The sequence below is a fragment of the Astatotilapia calliptera genome, chromosome 1 (genome assembly GCF_964374335.1).
Source record: "Astatotilapia calliptera chromosome 1, fAstCal68.1, whole genome shotgun sequence".
NCBI lineage: Eukaryota > Metazoa > Chordata > Actinopteri > Cichliformes > Cichlidae > Astatotilapia > Astatotilapia calliptera.
This window is the reverse complement of record NC_137422.1, coordinates 6013871-6036520: the sequence shown is the minus strand read 5'-3', so window position 1 is coordinate 6036520 and position 22650 is coordinate 6013871. Positions and strand designations below refer to the sequence as shown.

At 40.2% G+C, this 22650-nt stretch overlaps 1 pseudogene; it reads right to left on the bottom strand.

The window, feature by feature from the left end:
- Nucleotides 1-6536: 6536 nt before the first annotated feature.
- LOC145429770 (protein NLRC3-like) lies at nucleotides 6537-10978 on the bottom strand (annotated as a pseudogene).
- Between the last annotated feature and the right edge of the window lie 11672 nt (nucleotides 10979-22650).

Here is a 22650-nt window from a genome sequence, read left to right as displayed (position 1 = left end):
TCCCCCCATCATCTTTTTTTGCTATTGTTGTGACAATAGTTTGCATCATAGCACAGAGCAAAAAAGCTCATTTGCTCCCACCTGATGTGATGTTAGGGCGATATTTAGTTTCGCCAGTAGGTGGCAGTGGTGGCTCAGATAAACGGGTGACTGGCAAAATTTACGGTGGCCCCTAGAGACAAAGCACGTACAAACTCCAAAACACATGCAAATTCCAAAACACATGCAAACTCCAAAACACGTACAAACTCCAAAACACTTGCAAACTAAAGAACACATGCAAACTCCAAAACACTTGCAAACTAAAAAACACATGCAAATTCCAAAACACGTACAAACTCCAAAACACTTGCAAAACCCAAAACACTTGCAAACTAAAAAACACATGCAAATTCCAAAACACGTACAAATTCCAAAACACTTGCAAACTCGAAAACACATGCAAATTCCAAAACACAACGGAAGTGCTCCAGGACGCTAGGGGCAGTGTTGAGCTCGATTTGCAAAATAAACGGCAAGTTTGTCTGTATGGGACGGTCTAGTCTCCGTCGCGCTTCCCAGGTTGCCTAGCAACCATGATACTAACCGCTGGAAACGTGTCATACAACTTAGTTTGACAGAAATGAGGGAGAACATATTTCATTTGTTTGTTTGTTTCTACAAGAGCTTTGTGTGATTTGATAAGTATCTGAGGCTGAGACCACAGGACAGTAAAACATGATTTTTGGGCTTCATTTCTGTACTGAACAATTATTTCAAGATTAGTTAGTAAATAAGAATTAGCTGATGTTGTTCATGAGACTAAAGTCATATCACTTTGGTAATGTAAATATAATATGGCCAATATTATAGTTATTATATTAATCATTATTAGCTATTACAGCAGTGAACATGAACTCTGTGTCAAATACTGAGCTTCAGTACAGATTCAAGTTGCAGTTATTTATATGTCTTATCACCTTAAATCTTCACTCAAAGACAAGTATCTTTGACAGTGCATATATAGGTGAGTAGCAATATACCTATACTTTTTTTTGCCCCCCCACACCCCGAGGGCATTCCCCCCCCCCCCCCCCACCCCTCTCCCCCCACACCCCCCACCACCATGTGGCTTTAATGCAACTAGTCTTATAATTATCTACTAGTCTGCAACAGTTAGACTCGCTGATTACACATAGATGATTTAACTACTTTAGGGGCATTTCACGTTTCTAAAAGTTTCACAGACCAATAGTTTTAAATAGAGCACCGCGAACAACATGTATTTCTTTTAGAAATAAGCTGTGATACTTCTAAAAAACACATATTCCCACACTCTGTAACAGTTAGACAGAGGGGGTGCAGCTAGGCTCCCAACAGTTTGCAAAAGAAGTCATGAAGCAAACAAAAGAGGCTCCTTATCAAGAGCATCCCAGCCCAAAGGTGTATATACACAAACAGTTAATGGCTTTAATGCAACTAGTCTTATCATGTCAGAGGCCAGCAGAAACCATGACCAACAGAGTCTCCAAAGGCCTGCCACCTTTCTTCCTTACATCACACTCTTTTATCTCTACATCTCAGAGGTCAACTGAAAGTAGCCCCACCTATATAAAAACACCCCATCAGACACACAGTATTTTCCTCAGCACTTCACAACTGCCGCAAGGTATATCGTTTTAACTTTTTATTTTTTCACTTGAATGTGCGTTGGAGCCGACTTTGCTACCCGCACAGAGCGTTTCTGACAGTCGGGCGCTGCTTATACAATAGAGAAAAGCAACAATACAGAGTGTTTCTCTGCTCCAAGAAATCCGAGGGCCTTTCACACAGTAAGCATGTCTGTTATACCCAGGGCATAAATGTCTGTATGTCAGTGCTGATTATTCAAACCCTGTTTAACATGTGACACATATGTTGTCCGAAAACAATTCCTCTAAATTTGCAAAGTTACTGATTTAAAAAATATATATTTTCGAATTTTTAGTTGCATGTCAAACATATGATAGACTCTTGAGCATATTCGTATAGCTAAATTCACAATGGTATAACCGTGCTAAATAAAAGAGGCCCAAGCACCAATGCACTCTAATCCACTCCGCTAAACTGTATGTTGAAATGTACATGAAGCGTACCTCTACCTCTACAGCTGAAAACAGTTTGTATCCGCACTCTGAGGGTCTGCTGAATTGTTTTAATGGCACTTTTTGACGAACAGCAGATGAAGAAATCCTATTTATTGTAGAAACTGTCCCTAAGCTATTGTTGCTCATACTTACTGAGGTCCCTAGCTACTTCCTTACTATGTCAGTAAACTTTTTTGAAAAGGAAGCTGTTGTAGATTTAAAGAAACATCTTAATTGAAGCAAAGGCAAAAAAAAAACTGGAATGAATTTCATGTGACTGTTCATATTAAAGCCAACAACAAGTGAAAATCCAAAAACGGCTCCAATCCTTTGTATTAATGATCTCCCCCCTCTCTCTCTGTGTGTGTGTGTGTGTGTGTGTGTGTGTGTGTGTGTGTGTGTGTGTGTGTGTGTGTGTGTGTGTGCGTGAGTGTGTGTGTGTGCGTGAGTGTGTGTGCCCTCACAGAAGGAAGGTCACAGCAGGAGCTTTTCTCAAACGCATTACCAATCAGTTTTTTTACAAGAAGTGTAGCTCATACGATGGTATAAATGTATTCTTTGCGATACTTTATAAATATGAAGCTAAAGATTTTGAGTTCGTGCACATTGTGAAGCAAGAATCTAAATATCTGTGTCACAATGATTTCTATAAAAGCGTGTTGTTTATGGGGATAATGTAACAAATCTTTTGTGCGTCCTATTAATGATCAATGGTAATTGAAGAGGAACCCTGACTCAGGACATTTTCATGACAAGTGACAGCGCAGACAACTACTAATGAGAGAACATGTTTTATCATCATAAAGACTGTGATATGAAGCATCGTTAAAGTGTCACTTCAGTAATGTTGACTCATGTTTTTAATAATGACTTTAAAACACTAAACTCTAATTTCTGTGGTTTATTTTAAGTTTACAGAATATAACATGTGGTAAGAGTTTTACTTCTCACTGTCCGTGTTATGTGTATCTATTTATCATGTATGCTTTGCTCTGTGGACTGTAAAATGTTTCATTGTGTTCATGAAATAAACCAGACTTTCACCGTCTGCATCTTTTACTGTTTTTCTGCTTTTGTTCACTCCAAGTTTGACAAAACCTACAGATATCCAGAGTTAACTCACTAACAATGTGGAGCAGTCACAGTGTATTTAGCTGCTTTTTCCCTGAACACAACCAACTGAGCGAAACGCCTGTAGGCCTCACTTTGGTCATTTGAACGCTGAAGGAGATTTGTTCCATAGACACCTTATACTAGTGTTTCCTGCACTACTATGTTCTATTTAAATCCAGATTCCTTTTATAGTTTGCAGTGAAATTTGTTAAACCATTGCTTAATGGGACAGAAGTACAAGTCACTCTTTACTAACACATTTGTAGATGAGTTTATTGCTGAACAACACAGCTAGCAGTCTCACACACTCTTTAGGTTTTTCAAGTTTTGTGTGTAAGGGTTTAGTCTATCAAACCTTACCCTTTCCCCCCCAGTATCACAACAGTATGACTCCCAAAGTACGGCTCAGTAAACAACCAATGATTCTAAAGCCAGAACAGAAAGATACAGTTGGAAGATGAATGATTGTGTTTTTATGATGCGTAGTAAAACGACCCCCTCTTCTTCTCTGTGTTGCTGTTGTTGTTGTTCGTGTGTGTGTGTGTGTGTGTGTGTGTGTGTGTGTGTGTGTGTGTGTGTGTGTGTGTGTGTGTGTGTGCCTTAGAAGTCAAATAATACATTAGCCATACTTAAAAAAAACATCTGAATTTCATTTAGAACTGAGATTCTAAGTTGTAAGCAGAAATCTTATGCACAGCCAGAAACATGTTTCCCCACTTTCACAATGCTGAGGTGACAAATCCACAACCCCCCAACAAATGGTTTGTTACACGCGGGTGTGAAGGGCAAGCTTTACTTACACAGCCTCACACACACTAGATTTTTAAAGTTTTTGGGTACAGGGGTTTAGCCACAGATGCAACATCCACTTTTGATAAAGATCACGCCACCTGTTTATTTCTTAAGAAATTAAGCATCTTTATTAAGCTCTTATTTATACATGTCTAAACAATAATAGACACAGTGTGCTCTGTGACATTATAGTCTTCTACTTCTGCTTCCATCGGTTTGCATTTTAAACTCCCGGCCTTTCAGTTTGTTATGAACGACTTATATCACAAAATGTTAGAAATATAAAGTGAACCATGCGACTTTTTTAATTTTCTGTTTGATGGAAGGACTTAAGACACGAGTTATTTAAACAATTCTAAATGACAGTGTGATGGCCATAGTACTTTATGTGGGCCAAATGTGTTAAGGATAATGTTTATCAATGTAAAATTGCAAAGAATTTGTGGATAGAATATAACATTTTGTAAACAGTTACCTCAGAAGCTGTACTGGCAGTTCTATGTATGTAAGGTAAAACTATCCACAGTACTTCCACTTAAGTAACTAAACACATAAAGTCACCCTTACCAGTAATCCGCTGCTCCTTGAAAAAAGTAGCACAAACAGACAACTGACTGAGCAATGATAAGTAGAGCTACCCGAGGCCGATACTCAAGCAGAAGAAAATTAAAAGTTGTTGTTTTTGTGGCTCGAAAAATTAAAGAAAGTATGTTTAATAATTCAACAAGACCCGCACCTTCAACACATTTACATTCAAATTCTGGTACAGGCTCAACATTGCTGTTGTTCAATAGTTTTTATCCGTTCGAAAAAGTCATTTTACGGCTTTAATGTTTCCAGCTGATAAGGAGAATGAGTGCATTTCAAATGAGCGTCCAAAGGCTTTAAACATCTGCTTTGTCTGTAACGCCAGTATCAAACTACAGAGTATTGTTTTTACTAAAATTCAACATTTTCAGATGAAAATTTGGCTGCTTTTTGTTTTTTTCACTGTAACACCCACCTCAACGCCGTTTTTAGGATATTCTTGGTGATCCCACCTTTTTCATATTTAGGCTTTTGGCACTGAGGGTATCTAATACGCATGTTGTCACTGTGTTTTTGTACTACCAGCTGCGAGGGCTCTGCTTTGAGCAGTCTGTTTTTATTTTGTCTCGTGACTGTGTGTTTTTTTTTTCAAACGAGATCCTCCTCAGTTTGATTTTGTTACCACAAACTTTGTGTGAAGTTCACAACAGAGGTAAAGAGATTTAAACACCCCAGTTTAAGGAGGCAGGCAGGGGTTGGACCACCTGCACAGGACAGGTGAAGCAGAGAGTGTCCGGGGAGATGTGCAACAGAAGCAGAGGGAACATTTTACAAGATGATTAATGGCACATTTAGGTGATTAAGGACTGTTGACAAGATTAAAAGACACGTCCGTCAGAGTTCAACAACATTACAGTTTGATTAAATAAAACTTTTTTAAACTACACAAGGGTCATTTTCTCCTCTGATAGTAAGCATATTAAACATGTCAAGAAAGAAAGAGTATAAAGAAAAGTAGTAAATGTGTGTCTAATTAAACTCTTCCTGTGAACCTTATATCATCCTTTAATATGTTTGGTGTTACAAACTTGAAGAAGCACAGAAAAGATCATCAGGCATTAATCTAATCAGTTTTCAGCCTTCATTCATATTGAAAAGTTGAAATCTTCCCTGCTAGACCCAAGTGCAGCGTTTAACACCGTTGGCCATAACATTTATTACAGCTATTATTAAATGGAGAGTCCTCTTCACACGCTGAGGTTAATTATGAAGCTCCACAGGCTTCTGTGCAAAGACCAGTTTTGTTTACATTATACGTGCTTTAGAAGGCATAGCATAGCATACATTTTCACTGCTATGCATATTATACCCACTTTTATTGGTTAAACCGCCGGGATGTCTTAGACACATAATGAGCTTTAATTTTCTGCTTCTAAGTTCAGATAGAACCGAGGTTATTGTAACGGGGCGTAAAAATCTTAGAAACACTGTGGCTAACAAGATCCTTACTCTGGATGGCATCGTCTTGAGCCGCCTGTTGTAGTGATTTGGTACATTATAAGTAAAATTGAAACATACAATCCCATAGCACAACATCAACATTTATTTATAAACAAAAATAAAAATGTCTTGGAAGTGTGTTCCACAGATGGCAGGCCTTTATGGAAAATGCTGACTGACCAAATTATTATAACTCAAGACGATGCCATCCAGAGTAAGGATCTTGTTAGCCACAGTGTTTCTAAGATTTTTACGCCCCGTTACAATAACCTCGGTTCTATCTGAACTTAGATAGCATTCTAACAGAATGCATTACAGCATTATCGAGATCTTAATTTGGTCAGTCAGCATTTTCCATAAAGGCCTGCCATCTGTGGAACACACTTCCAACCGAAATCAAATTGATTACAGACATCAGATTCTTTACATTGAAGGTCAAAGTGTGATTAAAGGGAAATCAGAGCTGTAGTCATTTTAATTAATGATTTTTTATTTTTAAAATTTATTGTCTATTAATTGTAGTTGTATTTATGTTGTATTTTGGTTTCATGCAAATGTATGTTTTATTGTAAAATGTATGCGCTGACCACTGAGAAAAAGTGAGTTTGTTTTCAAAGAAGCTTCCTGATCTCAGAAGCTGTTGGATTTCCTCCACTAAAGAATTGTCATTGAGTTCATTTAGGCAGTGAAACAGATTAATGCTTCTCTCTGGAGAAGGACAGTGTCTGATCTTCTGCTTGACGTACTGCACTAGCTTTTCTCTGACCTTTGGTTTACTTTTTGTCTTTTTCAGCAGGCCTTGTAGGAAAGTCTGATTAGTATCCAGTGAAAGACCCAGCAGGAAGCGAACAAACAAGTCTAGGTGCCCCTTTGGACTCTGTAAAGCCTGGTCCACTGCGTCCTGGTAGAGTTTCTTACATGCATGCTCATGTTTTACTGACAATCGACGTCTTCTCAGTAGATTGACACCAGTGTTGACAAATGTTAGAAGGACATGAAGTGCAGCCAGAAACTCTTGAATGCTCAGATGGACAAAGGAAAACACTCTCTCCTGGCTCAACCCATGCTTCGTATTGAAGACCTCTATGAACAGTCCTGAGCAGAGTGATCCAGTTTTGATGTCAATGCCATACTCTTTTAGTTCTGTTTCAGAAAATATCTGGTTTTCTTTCTGCAGCTCCTCAAAAGCAAGGTTTCCCAAAGCCAGAAAGATCTTCTTGGCTTCTGAATCTGTCTCAGCCTTTCTATGATACTTTGCATTATCTTGCTTTATCCGAGTTAACAGGAAGTGGATGTACATCTCAGTCAGGGTTGCAGGAAGTTCTATCTTCTCTTTGAACTGGAGTGCATCCTCGAGAACTGTAGAGGTGATCCAACAGAAGACCGGAATGTGGCACATGATGTGGAGGCGTCGTGATGTCCCAATGTGTGAGATCATTGCATTTGCCTGCTCTTCATCCCTGAATCTCCTCCTGAAGTACTTCTCCTTCTGTGAGTCCATGAAGCCTCTGACCTCTTTCACCATGTCAACACACTCATGAGGGATCAGAGTGGCTGCTGCAGGTCGTGTTGTTATCCAGAGGCGAGCAGAGGGAAGCAGGTTCCCCCTGATAAGGTTGGTCAGCAGTACATCCAGTGAGGTGGACTCTGTAACATCAGTCACAATGCTGTTGTTGTGGAAGTCCAGAGGAAGTCGACACTCATCCAGACCATCCAGGAGAAACACAACCTGAAACTCTTCAAAGTGGCAGATTCCTGCTTTTTCTTCCCTCTCTCAGCAGCAAGACATCTCCCCCCCTCCCCTCCTCCCAAACATCTCCCAGTGTCACAGTGGATCAGGTCAGGAGACAACTGAGGAAGCTTCGCCCCAGAAAGGCAGCAGGCCCAGACAAGGTGTGTCCTAGGATGCTAAAGGCATGTGCTGCTGAACTTGGGGAGCCGCTACAACGAGTCTTCAACCTCAGTCTGCGACTGGGGAGAGTGCCCGCCCTATAGAAGACATCCTGCATCGTCCCGGCCCCCAAAAGGAACCGGCCCAATGAGCTGAATGACTTCCGACCGGTGGCACTGACGTCACATCTTATGAAGACTCTAGAGCGGCTCTTCCTCATCCTCCTCCGACCACAGGTACAACATGCCCAGGACCCACTACAGTTTGCATACAAGGCGGGTGTTGGAGTGGAGGATGCCATCCTGTACCTCCTACACAGAGCCCACTCACACCTGGATGGGGGAAAAGGCATGGTCAGGATCCTGTTTCTTGACTTTTCCAGTGCCTTTAATACCATCCGGCCCTGTATGCTTCAGGAAAAACTGAACAGGATGGAGGTGGACCCCTGCCTGGTGGCTTGGATCTCCGACTACCTCACCGACAGACCACAGTACGTCAGGCTGAAGGACATCACGTCTGACACTGTGGTGAGCAGCACAGGAGCACCACAGGGAACTGTGCTGTCCCCTCTTCTCTTCACCCTGTACACCTCTGACTTCTGCTACAACTCTGAATTATGCCATATTCAGAAGTTTGCAGATGACACAGCCATCATGGGGTGTATCTGGGATGATCAGGAAGAGGAGTACAGAAGTCTGGTGAGGAACTTTGTCGCATGGAGTCACACAAACCACCTGCAACTCAACACCTCAAAGACTAAGGAACTGGTTGTGGACTTCGGGAGGTCCAGAGAAGGTCCACTGCCAGTTCAGATAGAGGGTGAGGAAGTGGAGGTGGTCAACAAGTACAAGTACCTCGGGCTGTGGGTGGACAATAAACTGGACTGGTCATGCAACACAGAGCACCTGTATAAAAAAGCCCAAAGCCGACTGTACTTCCTCAGGAGGCTGAGGTCTTTTAACATCTGCAGGAAGCTCCTGAGGATGTTTTACCAGTCAGTGGTTGCTGGAGTACTTTTCTATGCTGTGGTGTGCTGGGGGAGCAGCACAGCAAAGAAGGACTCATCCAGGCTGGAGAAACTGATCAGGAAGGCTGGCTCTGTGGTCGGCATGAAGCTGGACACTCTGGTGACAGTGGCAGAGAAAAGGACATTAAAGAAACTGATGGACATTATGGACAATGCTGGGCATCCTCTGCACACGGCCATTAACAACCAGAAGAGTCTGTTCAGTGACAGGTTGCTTCTCCCCAAGACAAGAACTAACAGACTTAAAAACTCCTTTGTCCCACACGCCATCAAACTGTTTAACTCCTCTCTGGAGGGGAGAGGGAGGGGAAACAGGAAACAGGAGGACAAAGGAGGGGGGAACAACTAAGCTGTAGTGCCTCTTCACCTCACTGTACAATACCTTGTGCAATACTCTTTGTAAATAGTCAACAGTGCAATAGACCTCAATACTTGAAATGTGCAATTCACTTGTATTTTTATTTTTATTCCTATTTATTCTATTTATCCCCTTCGTATATTTTATTTATATTTGTCTCTGTATTTATATATGTGTGTGTGTATGTGTGTGTGTGTATATATATATATATATAATATTCTGTAACTTCTGTCGGTGCTGTGCTTTTTTGGAAATCGAATTTCCCAGAGGAACCCACCCGAGGGATTAATAAAGTTCTATCTTATCTTATCTTATCTTATCTTATCTTATCTTATCTTATCTTATCTTATCTTATCTTATCTTATCTTATCTTATCTTATCTTATCTTCTTTGGTGTCAGTAAACATATAATGGATAAGTTCCACCAAGCTGCACTGTTTTGTTTTCAGCAAATTGAGCTCTCGGAAAGTGAATTGGAAGATAAACTGTATATTGTTGTTGGCTTTGTTTTTAGCCCAGTCCAAAATGTATTTTTGTGTCAAGACTGTTTTTCCAATTCCACCCACTCCCTTTGTCACCACAGTTCTGACTGGTTCATGTCTTCCAGATAAAGGTTTAAAAATATTCCCAAAAAAGATATCAGCTGAACCTCCAGGTTTCAAGGAGGCAGGTTGTATCTGTCTGTCCTCATGATGATCATCATCTCTGTTCTCACCCTCTAAGATGTGGAGCTCTGTGTAGATCTGATTCAGACGAGTGGGGTTCTCTGCTCAGGCACCCCCCTCAAACAAGCACTGAAACTTTTTCCTCAGGTTACACTTTAATTTATGTTGGCAAATGGCAGCAGAAGTTTCTGAGGAAACATCAGGTGATATAGGTCCATTTACAGTGAATCAAATATGCTAAGTGCAATATGGTTTTTAAGAAACCTTTAAGAAACCTAATCCATTATTGAGATCTTCACATTATCCATTACTGAGGTTAACAGAGTTATTGTTTCACAATAATTTTACATTATAATAACAATTTTATCTCTTTGGCAGTTTGACAGTTTCCACAGATGTAAAAAATGAAGAAAATATAGAAAAGCATCTCACTCCTCTGCAGAGAATCAGCCAGCTGATCCTGCTTCTTTCTTCTCAGGAAGCTCAGTGTGAGTCTCAGAAATGTGTCACCATCGCTGATCTCATCTTTTTTATCAGCCGTTGATTCATAATCTTCTCTCATAATCTTCTTTTTTTGTGTGCCTTCTGGACATTTTTGACTCAGAAATTTCTTGAATTTTTGTAGCTCATTTTTCATAAAAGTAACAATTTCCTCCTCAAGCATCTACAAAATGCAGAGTAACATTTTTCATTTTAAAGAGTGTTTTTTAGAGGCAATCACAAAGTTGCAGTATACAGTGTATTTCTTGGGAACATCTCATGATCATGATGTGACCAACACCATTACAGGCTACTCAAAATACACACCCACTTCCTCTATACTTTCTAACTCATGACACATGCAATGAGCATTTTCTATTTAATTTTATGCCAAGTTAACCCAATATCATGGTAAAACATGTAATAGACACGCTGGTCAACTCGAGCGAGGTGTGAATGAACCACAAAATTAGTTCGGGATACCTGGCTGCTGTCTTAATGTTGCATAATCCCACCAAATCCCAATTCTTCCATGAGCATAAGATCAATAGTCAAAGTTGTCTTGATGCATGCTCAATCATCCAGGAAAGTAAATCTCCAAAAGTTGATTCTGTTCATCTGGATGTAGCGTTTTGTGGGAGAAACATTTCGTCACTCATCCAAGTGACTTCTTCAGTCTCAGCTGATTGCAGGTTTCCCCAATCTTATAAACAGTACATTTGCATAAATGTCTCGGTGTCTGGTGTTTCCAGGCCAGCCGAGTTGGGAGCAGGCCAGAGTTGGGAGGTCGCCTTGTAATGGGAAGGTTACCGGTTCAAGCCCTGGCTCCGACAGTCTCGGCCGTTGTGTCCTTGGGCAAGACGCTTCACCCTTGCCTACTGGTGGTGGTCAGAGGGCCCGGTGGCGCCAGTGTCCGGCAGCCTCGCCTCTCTCAGTGCGCTCCAGGGTGGCTGTGGCTACAATGTAGCTACCATCACCAGTGTGTGAATGTGTGACTGGATGTGTAAAGTGCTTTGGGGTCCTTAGGGACTAGTAAAGCGCTATACAAATACAGGCCATTTAACCATATTTTTTTTTAACATCACCAACTGCTTTTATCTCCTAAATAGCCTTGTTGTACTCGATCATGTGTTTTTGCCTTAAGCAGTGAAACAGGTTTATTGTTTTCACATTCAGCAGGTGCAGGTTTCTTGCAGATTTTGAAAAGTGTTGCGCTTTGGAGGTTGTTGAAGTGGATCTCTTTTCAGGTCTAATTTGTTGTTGCTGACAGACACTGAGAAAAACCAAAGTCTGTCTACAAGCAACCCAGACATGGTTCGGTAAGTCTCAGCGTTGTGCACACTATGGAATGCATGGCACTGCTATAGCAATGACATGACATAAATACATTTTTATATCACATAAAAAATATTTTTATTCTGGACAACATGTCATGTCACAACCGTAGTTTGAACTGTACTCTCAGTAAACAGTATGTTCATGTATGTTCATGAAAGGACCTGGATGACTAAGAACCTTCACAGACAAACTGTGTCACACAACCAACACTGACACTGAGTTTACAACTTATTGTTTCTGACTTTTTAAAGTTTTTTTTATTTTTTATTTACTGCACAACTTTTTTCTATGAACGACTGGCTTTAACAGTTTGTCTTAATGGATACAGTGACTGGAAAGGCATTCATCACACTTAATCCACTGTTTCACTCAAAGTAACACAAAGGCAAAACTTCTGTTATAAGTGTCACATTTTCTTTCTTTTAAGAATAAATACATAGTTCAAAGTCTCATCAACTTTGAACTTTCCTTCTCCTGACCTCAACTTGGGTAATTTAAACTAAAGTAGAAAAGCAAGAGGGATAAAATGTCTCTGTGATTTTATATTTTATATTCTATCGTTATCATATTTAATATCATGTAGAAAACTGATTACTGAGATAAAAAGCAAGCTGACATCATTATGACGTTATTTTTTTAGAGAATTATTACAAAACTAAAACTTTTAAATACCAAACTTTAAATTGTCATTAAACACACACATATATCTAAAATGTGAAAATATCTCAGTCTTAGGTTAGTGAAGTCAGTGTTGTGCCTTGTAAGTGTTTTGTAACAAACAAAGGAGCTTGCAAAGAAAAGCGTCTGGACTTCTATAAGTTACTTGAAGACGTTTCACCTCTCATCCGAGAAGCTTCTTCAGTTCTAAGGTCAAATGGTGGAGAGTCCCAGATATAAACCTAGTGGGAGTATCCCCCCACAGAGGGACAAAAGGACCCCCTGATGATCCTCTAATCGCCTGAGCCAAGGTGTGAAACTGGGTGTGGGTCCCAATCAGTGAGAGTTTCGGGTGAGCTCATTGTGAAACCTGGCCCCACCTTATCATGCGAATTCCTGAGGTCAGATGGCCCAGGATGTGAGTGGGCGTTAAGGCGTCTGGGAAGGGATCTCAAAACTGGATTATAGATGGCAGAGAGTTGGTGTCGTAAACCCCCGCCTCTGTTCAAAGATGGTCGCTCACAGTGGACATAGATGGCTTCTTTCACTCCTCTTTCAAACCATCTGTCCTCTCTGTCCAAAATGTGAACATTGGCATCCTCGAAAGAGTGTCCTTTATCCTTAAGATGCAGATGAACTGCTGAGTCTTGTCCTGTGGAGGTGGCTCTTCTGTGTTGTGCCATGCGCTTGTGAAGTGGCTGTTTGGTTTCTCCAATGTAGAGGTCTGAGCATTCCTCGCTACACTGTACAGCGTACACCACATTGTTAAGTCTGTGTTTTGGCGTTTTGTCTTTCGGGTGAACCAGTTTCTGTCTGAGCGTGTTGCTGGGTCTGAAATACACTGGGATGTCATGCTTGAAGAAAACTCTCCTGAGTTTCTCTGATACACCGGCTACATAGGGGATGACAATGTTGTTGCGTCTGTCTTTCTTATCCTCCCTCGCTGGTGTCTGATCTTCTTTTCTGTGCCTCTTTGCTGACTTTAAGAACGCCCATTTAGGATAGCCGCACGTTTTGAGTGCTTCCTTTACATGTGTGTGTTCCTTCTTTTTTCCTTCAGGCTTAGAGGGAACATGTTCTGCCCGGTGGTGTAGGGTCCTAATTACTCCAAGTTTGTGTTCCAGAGGGTGATGGGAGTCAAAGAGGAGGTACTGGTCCGTGTTTGTGGGCTTCCGGTAAACTTCGATGTTGAGGTTGCTGTTCTCTTCAATGTGCACAGCGCAGTTCAGGAAAGGCAAACAGTTGTCCTTTGTGTCTTCCCTGGTGAACTTGATGTTTTTATCCACAGCGTTAATGTGCACAGTGAAGGATTCCACTTCTTGTGTCTTGATTTTGACCCAGGTGTCGTCCACATATCTGTACCAGTGGCTGGGTACTCTTCCTTTGAAGGAGCCAAGAGCCTTCCTTTCCACTTCCTCCATGTAAAGGTTGGCTACAATAGGTGACACGGGGGAGCCCATGGCACAGCCATGTTTTTGTCTGTAAAAGCCTTCGTTGTATTTGAAATATGTAGTGGTGAGGCAGAGGTCTAACAGTGTGCAAATCTGATCGGGTGTGAAGTTGGTCCTGTCCTCCAAGGAGCTGTCTTCTTGTAGTCGTTTTCTGACAGTCTCCACGGCCTCCGTGGTGGGTATGCAAGTGAAGAGAGAGACTACATCAAAGGACACCATGGTTTCATCTGGATCCAGGGTAAGTTTCTGGACCTTGTCGGTGAAGTCGGTGGAGTTCTTGATGTGGTGTGGCTTTTTGTAACAAACATTTTCATTTCTAAAAATAGCAGAATACTGCCTTCGATAAACAGTTGCCATGCAGGTTTAGTATGTTTCCTTTAAGTGACACAGTTCAAATGACAATTACTTCCTAGAATTAAAAAAGTAGATTTGTTATGTTATATGTTGTTGTCCATTGCTTTCTTTCAGTTTAGTAATCTAGTATGGTCACTTTTCACGGACACGCAGCTGGGTAAGGACGGTCACTCAGCTTCAACACATTACAAACATTCAACATTTCAGGCCATGAAATAAGTGTTTTGACAACTCTCAGTGCTCATCAGTAAAATCATATGATAATATGTTTAGGGCATGTTTTAATTCTCACATTTGTGGATCAGACTGGTCTCCAGCCTGGAATGCTATTGGTTCCATTCTAGACCTCCTTATGGTCACACAGGTGGGGGCTGGTGATTCTGGTCTCTCCTGGTTCACTTGGCTTCAACACATGATAAACATTCAACATTCAGACAACAGGCTACGATTTACTAAATTCAACAAACTTATATGCAATCTTTGTAAAAGTCACAAAATTCTCACATTTGCGGATCAGACTGGTCTCCATTCTTGAATTCAATTGGCTCCATTTTAGACTGATCACTCGTCATGGAAACAACACTCCGTCATGTGACTTAAACATGATACAAACAGGTGAGGTTAATTTTATAGCTTAGCTCTGAGCTTGAAAATAGTCAATAACAGGTAGATCTTACCTATTAGGTGATATCTCGCTGTGATTTTGGTCAAACTGTTCAGATTTAGAGGCAGAAACACCATCCACATTTTTCAAAGATGCAAAATGAGCCATCCTAGTGATTCCAGTGAGAGCGAGTGTCTGCTGCATTCTCTACGCTCTTGCAAGCAACTCCCTCTCTGCTTGTACACTGTACTATGCTCACAGTCTGTTTGGCAGGTTGGAGGGTGGTAAAAAGCAAGCGAATAATGCAGGAAACTGAGATTTGAAATGGGAAACTGTTCTTGAAGTACACTGAGGGAGAGAGAGAGAGAGCTGTGCAGGAAAAGTGATTTCATCGTGGTGGAAGCAAAACCGAAAAAGTCAGGGAATTCATGATGATGTTTATGTGAAGTGAAATGTGAAACCTAGTTTGGATCATCTTTTGCTGCTGGTTCAGTCAATATTGGCTGGTGAGTGACGAAACCTGCAGCTTCAGAATCTGTGAGCCTTCGGCTTTCAGCCTCGACGGCGTGTCTGATTCGTGGGGTCCACGCTTTGTGTTTACGTCTTTGTGTGGAATCCGTTTGCTGTTTTAGCTGTTTGGTGATTGTTGAAATTGTTTTGTTGAGCTTTAACCTGAGATTCTGGTAGTTCTGGCAAAATACATTCATATTTTAAAATCAATTCAGGATTTTAATGACTCAATATTGTGTTATTTGAGCTGAAATTGATTTTAATCGGAAAACTGATTATCCAAACCCACCCCTACAGTACACCCGCTAGTATACAAAACTAACCTCCTAATAGTTAAACTAAATAAATGCTGAAGACAACAGCTGAACCCAAAGCTACTGATATTTGTATTATCAGCTCTTTCATAGTCATTTAGATTTTTCATAAAAACATACATTATATTTTGAAGGCAAATATTTTACTTTGTACTGAATTTAAAGTCTTAATTAGATTACTAACCAGCAGAATTTGGTTAATATGAAACATAGATCAGTCAATAAATCACAGCATGAATAGCCTACAGTGAATTAGCCTCCAGCTGCAACATTAAAGAGGTGTACACTTAAATGACTCAATGATTCTTTACAGTCTGAAGTATGGTTAAAAAGCTGTAATAAGGTCTGTAAGTAAAAGTTTATTTTTTACAAAATGTCCCTATAGTGCAGTCTTACTACTTTTAGAATATTTAGGAAACTTTTTCCACAAATGTAAAAGGTTGACAATCAGCATTTTATCAGACAGTTACACCGTGTGACCTTTTTGAATGAGCAGTAGGATTCATAGGATTCATGTGAATAACAGTTGTTGCTAATAACCATAGCTCTATGTAACTACTGAAACAATCTTTCATATCATTCTTTGTGAACTCAGTTCCACAGATTGTTAAATAAATACACAAACTTATCAAACTTAAAATTTGTTCCAAAAATATAAAACATTCTAGCAGTAACAGCAGATGCTGTGCTGGTCTAGGGCCGAAAGCTGGAGTAGTCCATCCACAACAGAAATAAATACTGTTAAAAACTTCAGTGCTGAGGGGTAAACTACAAAGGACGTTCAACATATCCAAACCTTACATTAGCTGGAAAACACCTAAAACCTTGTTTGTGAACTCTTTCTGCTTCTGGCCTTTCTGAGCTAGAGAAACTGGCTTCATGTAGAGACGGGCAAAGCGAGGCTTCGTGGAACAGTGAAACATTCAAAGCAGAAATTGCTGACTGTATTCACATTTTACAACGTGCTAGAGAACGCCGACAGATTAAAGTTGGAGACCATCTCAGTCTTCCCTGACTACACCGCCAGGGTGGCACGGGCTCGTGCTGCATTCAACACGGTCAGGCAGCAACTCTGTGGCATTGAAGGTGTTCGGTATGGCCTGCTTCATCCAGCGCGACTCTGCATCACATATAAGGGTGTCGAGAAGGACTTTGTTTCAGCAGAGGAGGCCAGTGATTATGTCAAAACTTTGATCTCTGGGTGAGCCTCAATAGCCCCTCAGTTTGATGCTGTAATGCTGCTAAGAGTTCACGCTCTCGTTAGGTTTAACACCACCTGTGCATTGTTTACTTAGGCCGTTGTGCTAGTTATTGTACTGTTGGTGTGCTGGTTCCTTTTATTTTCATTGTTATATAATGAAACTGAATCATATAATATACTCTTGAACTTCGGACCAGTCCAGCACAATCTTCTCCGAGCTTGCTGCATTGATTTGCACAGGACTGGGTTTTTTTTGTTTTTGTTTTTTTTTTTTTTCTGGTTGTTTGGTTGACCTTTTTTTAAAAAAAACAAACAAACAAACAAAAACCCGCACACGCTGTTATACAGTAGAGAAGTTGGCGAGAGGTTGTTTTTTTTTTTCCTCTCCCGCTTTTATTTTTATTCGGACTCCAATTAGTCCAGTCACTTTGGTGAATCGTTTTTGCTACTTTGGGGTTCACTGCTGTCTCCTTTGTTCTGTTCTGTGGAGACTTGGGGTGTATTTGTGTTCGGGGGGGGGGGGGGGGGGGCTGTCCCATTTGTTGCTGGTACCCTAATGCAGAAAAAGGTTTTGTTGGTAAATGTATATGCCCCGAATTTTGATGATTCTGAATTCGCTAATAGATTGCTGAGTAACATCCCCTTTCTGAATACTCATTTGCTTATCCTTGGTGGAGATCTGAATTGTGTTTTTGACCCAATCTTGGATCGATCTAGTCCTCGTTATTTGACTCCATCATCTATGTCTAAAACATTCTCAGATTTTATGAAACAGAATGATCTTGTTGATCCATGGAGATTTCGCAACCCTTCAATCAAAAAATTTTCGTTTTTCTCCCAGGTCCATCATTCTTATTCCAGGATTGATTATTTTTTCATCGACAGAACTCTTAATTCGTGTGTTAATTCTTCCGACTATTCTGGTATTGTAATATCTGACCATTCACCTCTGCTATTGGGTGTTCAACTTTCTACCTATAAACGTAGCCCTCCACTTTGGAGATTTAACTCTCTCCTTTTGGCGGATAAAAAATGTTGTGAATTTATTTCAAGCTCTATTGAGGAGTTCTTGTCCTTCAATCAAAGTGATTCTGTTTCATATCCTCTGCTTTCGATAGGGTGGAGTGGGAGTACTTGTTTGCAGTTTTAGAGAAATTTGGTTTTGGCGATAAATTTATTTCTTGGATTCGGCTTCTTTATTCGTCCCCTAAAGCCAGTGTTCATACTAATGATGTTTACTCTGATTATTTTGCGGTGGGTCGCGGTTGTCGTCAAGGTTTCCCTCTGTCACCTTTACTCTTTGCCATTGCCATCGAGCCTCTGTCTATTACATTGAGATCTTCTTCTGTATTTAGGGGAATCATCCGTAATGGAATTGCACATAAAGTATCATTGTATGCGGATGTCTTGTTATTATATATGACTGACCCTGCACGCTCCATCCCTGCTGTTCTAAGTATTCTGGAGAACTTCAGCTCGTTTTCAGGTTATAAATTCAATTTATTTTCCTGTTAATACGGCAGCACATTGTCAGGGGTTGCAGTGTGGATGAGGGAAGGAGGACCCAAACGCTGGACTCACAGGTAGGTGAAGGTTGGTGTGTATTGCAGACGGAGTGAACGAACAAGACAGAAGCAGGAAATGGCTGGCTGAACGACTGACTGACTGAATGAACGACTGACTGAATGAACGACTGACTGACGGAACTGAACATAGGAGGTACACAGCTGAACATAATCTGGCTAACGACACAGGAGACGAGCTGACACAGGAAAAGCAGGAAGTGAGAACATTGATGTGGCAACATAAACTAAACATGACAAAACTGAAAGCACTGGGTCAACGACCCAGGAACCCTGACACACGTCAACTTCAACAGTCCGATCTACCCTTTCGTCTCAGTCCATCTGGGTTTAAGTACTTAGGGATTAACGTGACTCGCTCTCTATCTGGCCTTAAATCAACAAATTTGTCTCCTCTTATATCAAGGATTACATCTGATATTCAAAGATGGGGTAATCCCCCCCTTTCTTTAATCGGTAAGATTAATGTTGTTAAAATGAACATCTTACCAAAATGTTTATTTTTATTTCAGTCAATTCCCTTATTTTTGCCAAAACATTTTTTTGTTTCACTGGACAAGATTATTGGTTCTTTCATTTGGGGAGGGAAGCCACCTAGGGTTTCTAAAACTTTAGTGCAGTGATGCAGATTTAGTGGAGGACTTGCATTGCCTAATTTTCTAGCTTACTACTGGGCCACTCACATCCATAAACTTTGCTACTGGCTAAAATCTTCTGGTTCCTTGTGGTGTAAATTGGAGCTATCATCATGTAAGGGCTCTTCTTTACCAGCTTTGCTCTATTCCTCTTTACCCGTAAAATCCTCTCTGTATACTGATAATCAGGGGGATATTAACACACTCAAAATCTGGTTTCAGTTTAGACGTCACTTTAATTTTGTAATGCCATCTTCCTTAGGTCCTCTAAGCGACAACCATTTGTTTCCCCCTTCACTTTTGGACTCGACATTCTCAGTGTGGTGTGACAAGAGTATAAAACAGTTCAAACATTTATATGTGGATGGTGTTTTGGATAGTTTTCCCAATTTGTCTTCTCGTTATAATCTCCCTATTACCCATTTGTTTTGCTATTTTCAAATTCGAAATTTTGTTGCCAAGTGTTTCCCAAATTTACCCTCTTTACCTCCAGAACAGCAGTGGGAAACTACGTTATCATTTATTCCTCATCACAGAGGAACCGTTTCGAAACTCTATGATACTATCCTGTCTTTTAGTAACCACTCTAATATTAAGCTTAAGTGTACATGGGAAGGAGAACTAGGAATTCAAATACATGAGGAGTCTTGGGAACAGGCTATGGCGACGGTATGATCTTCCACGTCCTGTGCTCGTCTTGGACTTATTCAATTTAAGGTCATACACAGGGCACATTTCTCTAAGTCTAGACTTTCAGAATTGTATCCAGAAGTGGAAAATAAATGTGATAAATGCCATGGCTCTCCTTGTCACCTTAGCCACATGTTTTTTCTGTGTCCTGAGCTAGAAGGTTTCTGGACAGGGTATTTTGCTATTATGTCAACTGTTCTTGGGGTAACTCTTCATCCTTGACCTCTGATTGCTGTATTCGGGATTCCTGATCGCTCACTTACACTTGATTCTACACAAAAGGATATTATAGCCTTCACATTGCATTGGAAGTCTGTTAAGTATCCTACTGTTTCCCGGTGGCTTAAAGATGTCATGTTTTTAATATACGTTGAGAGGTTGCACAGCCAAATTTTTCCACAAGTGGCAACCCTTTATTTCTTATTTTACTAGGCTAGAGGTATTGCCTGTTTAAATGTACTTCTGTCACTGTTATATTCCTGTAATATGTTTGATGGTTGTGTTGATCTTTGTGGGACTGGGGGGGGGGGGCTTCTTTGTTTTAGAGTGTGTTTTTGTTTAGTTGTTTTTTTTTTTACATATATATAAGCATATTTACTTAGAAAAATGAAGAAAGGTTTATTGTATTTCGGTACCTGCAAGTACTGTGTTGTTTTCTTTTTTCAATAAAAATATTTGCAAAAAAGACCCATTGTTTTCATCATACTTGCTCAAAAAACAAAAGTCCATATTTATGTACACAATTTTTGGCTAGTTCATTGTTCTTTTGATTAAGGAAAACACAAGGAAAACACAAGAACCCAAAATGTGAGATAAAATAAAACTGATTCCACTTTGTTATCACATTAAAATGTACCAGATGTTGCCAAGGTCAGAATTAATGAGCAGATCAGATCAGCCCCATATTATTAAATGTATAGTGAGTGACACTAATTCAATCTGAAAGATTAAATTAAGACAGAACAATTACAGTAAAATCAAATTTCTAGTATTAGCAATTCACATTCACAATTTTTCCAATAATTTTTACCAACAGCTATAATCATAAAGCAGCTTAAGTTAAGTTTTTTTTATCTGCTGGCTTGGTTCAGTGAGCAGCATCTCTGCAGGCTGCAGATGAGCTGTACCTCAGAGAGGGCTTCTCCCCTCACGCTGTGAGACGCTTGTCATGCAAATAGTAGTAGGCAAGAGGCACATGTTGATTTAGGCTCTGACTTTTACTGGCTTTTGATGTTGGTTTGTTTCCACTGGGCTTCAGTGGACAAATGAAACTGCACAATCGTCATAGAAATTTCCTTTTTAAGTAAATTGGTTTGCTTTAACTCATTTGACTTTTAAACACTTGGGAGTCTTTGGCACACCCTACCAGGAACCGGCAATTTACCAGACTAGGAAACACAGACCAACAAGCATTGGGCCTTATTTGGGTGGTCGTGTCTCAGGCCTGTGGATCAATCCCTGACTCCTTTGTTCTGTGTTATAACGGTTCTTTTGGCCAAGAAACTGAATCCCAAGTTACCCCTAATGCATCCATCATAGTGCAACTGTTGTGTGAATGTTAGGATGTATGACTGGGTGAGTGACACTTGCTGTAGAAAATGCTTCGAGTGCTTAACTGAGTAGGAAGGTATTACACAAGTCCTATTTCCCATTTTTCTGTTGAACCCCAGCTCACTGTATTTATCTTCACATACATGATACAGCCAGAATAAGTTAACATATGAAGAGATCTCAGATTATAATCTCACATAACCTCTGATGTTCAGTTCAAAGTGGTCAAACAATAAAACATTAATTTGTTAAGTGTTCAGGGTTCTCTCTCACCTATATTTCTTTTCTTTGTGCTAGATTTTGCCAGTATGTGTGGGTCATTGCAATGGTCTCTCTCAAAACTAAAAAAAAAAAAGTGTGACACCTTCCTGGTGTTGTGGTAAAATATTAAAACTACTGCATTTCAGTGCCTTAGTTCCTGTAGCTGTCATGGGAATGTTCAAAGGTCTATCCTCCAAAAGTCCCAAACTTTAATGAAAAACCAACAGTGGTCATGTAATGGCAAGCAGCAATGCCAACTAATCATGAGTATATAAATATAAATATTGTCTTTCAACTTCTGAATGTCATTCTGTCACAATCTCTTGAATTTTCTGAAATCTGGGGCTAAAGTTTGGACAGAGGCTAACCTTTGTAACTACATATAGACAGCGCTCTCATGTGTGACTATCTAGCTTCTGTCAAGAAACAGAATTGAATATTAAGCATTGACCAAATATGATGCATCTTTTTTTTTAGTACTCTTAAATATCAGTGTACTTGATTGTACACCAGCTTACACATCCTTTAAAGTTTTTTGTGTACACCAACATCTCTGAAACATCTCTCCACCAACAGCTCTGCTGTGTGCGTGCTGGATGTCAGGTGCTAGTAGTTTGCCTGCTCAGTGTTTTTGCATACTGTTCTTATTGTGTGCTAATCCACCATGATGCACAAACAAAATGACAACTTCTTGGTCTTCTTAACTTTGCTCTACAGTGCTACCATTCTGCCGTTTTTATGTGCAGCTGTAATATGGAAAAAAAAACAACCAAAAAACCAAAGAATGTTTCTGATATCATGACTCATTCAGACTAATAAATTTGCCTTTTCCATGTGTTTCATATTCCAAAGTATTTATAAAACCAAACCTGCCTAAAATCACTTTATTCTCATTTTTTAACTTTGCCTTGCTTTATCTGTTTAAAAATTACTAACAGACATACGCTTTCTGATGTTTTATTGATATGTGACTCAGGGATGTGTCACTCAAGGTGGCAACAAACAGCACAAGTGGGAGCAGTTTAAGCTGCCTCTGGCTTCC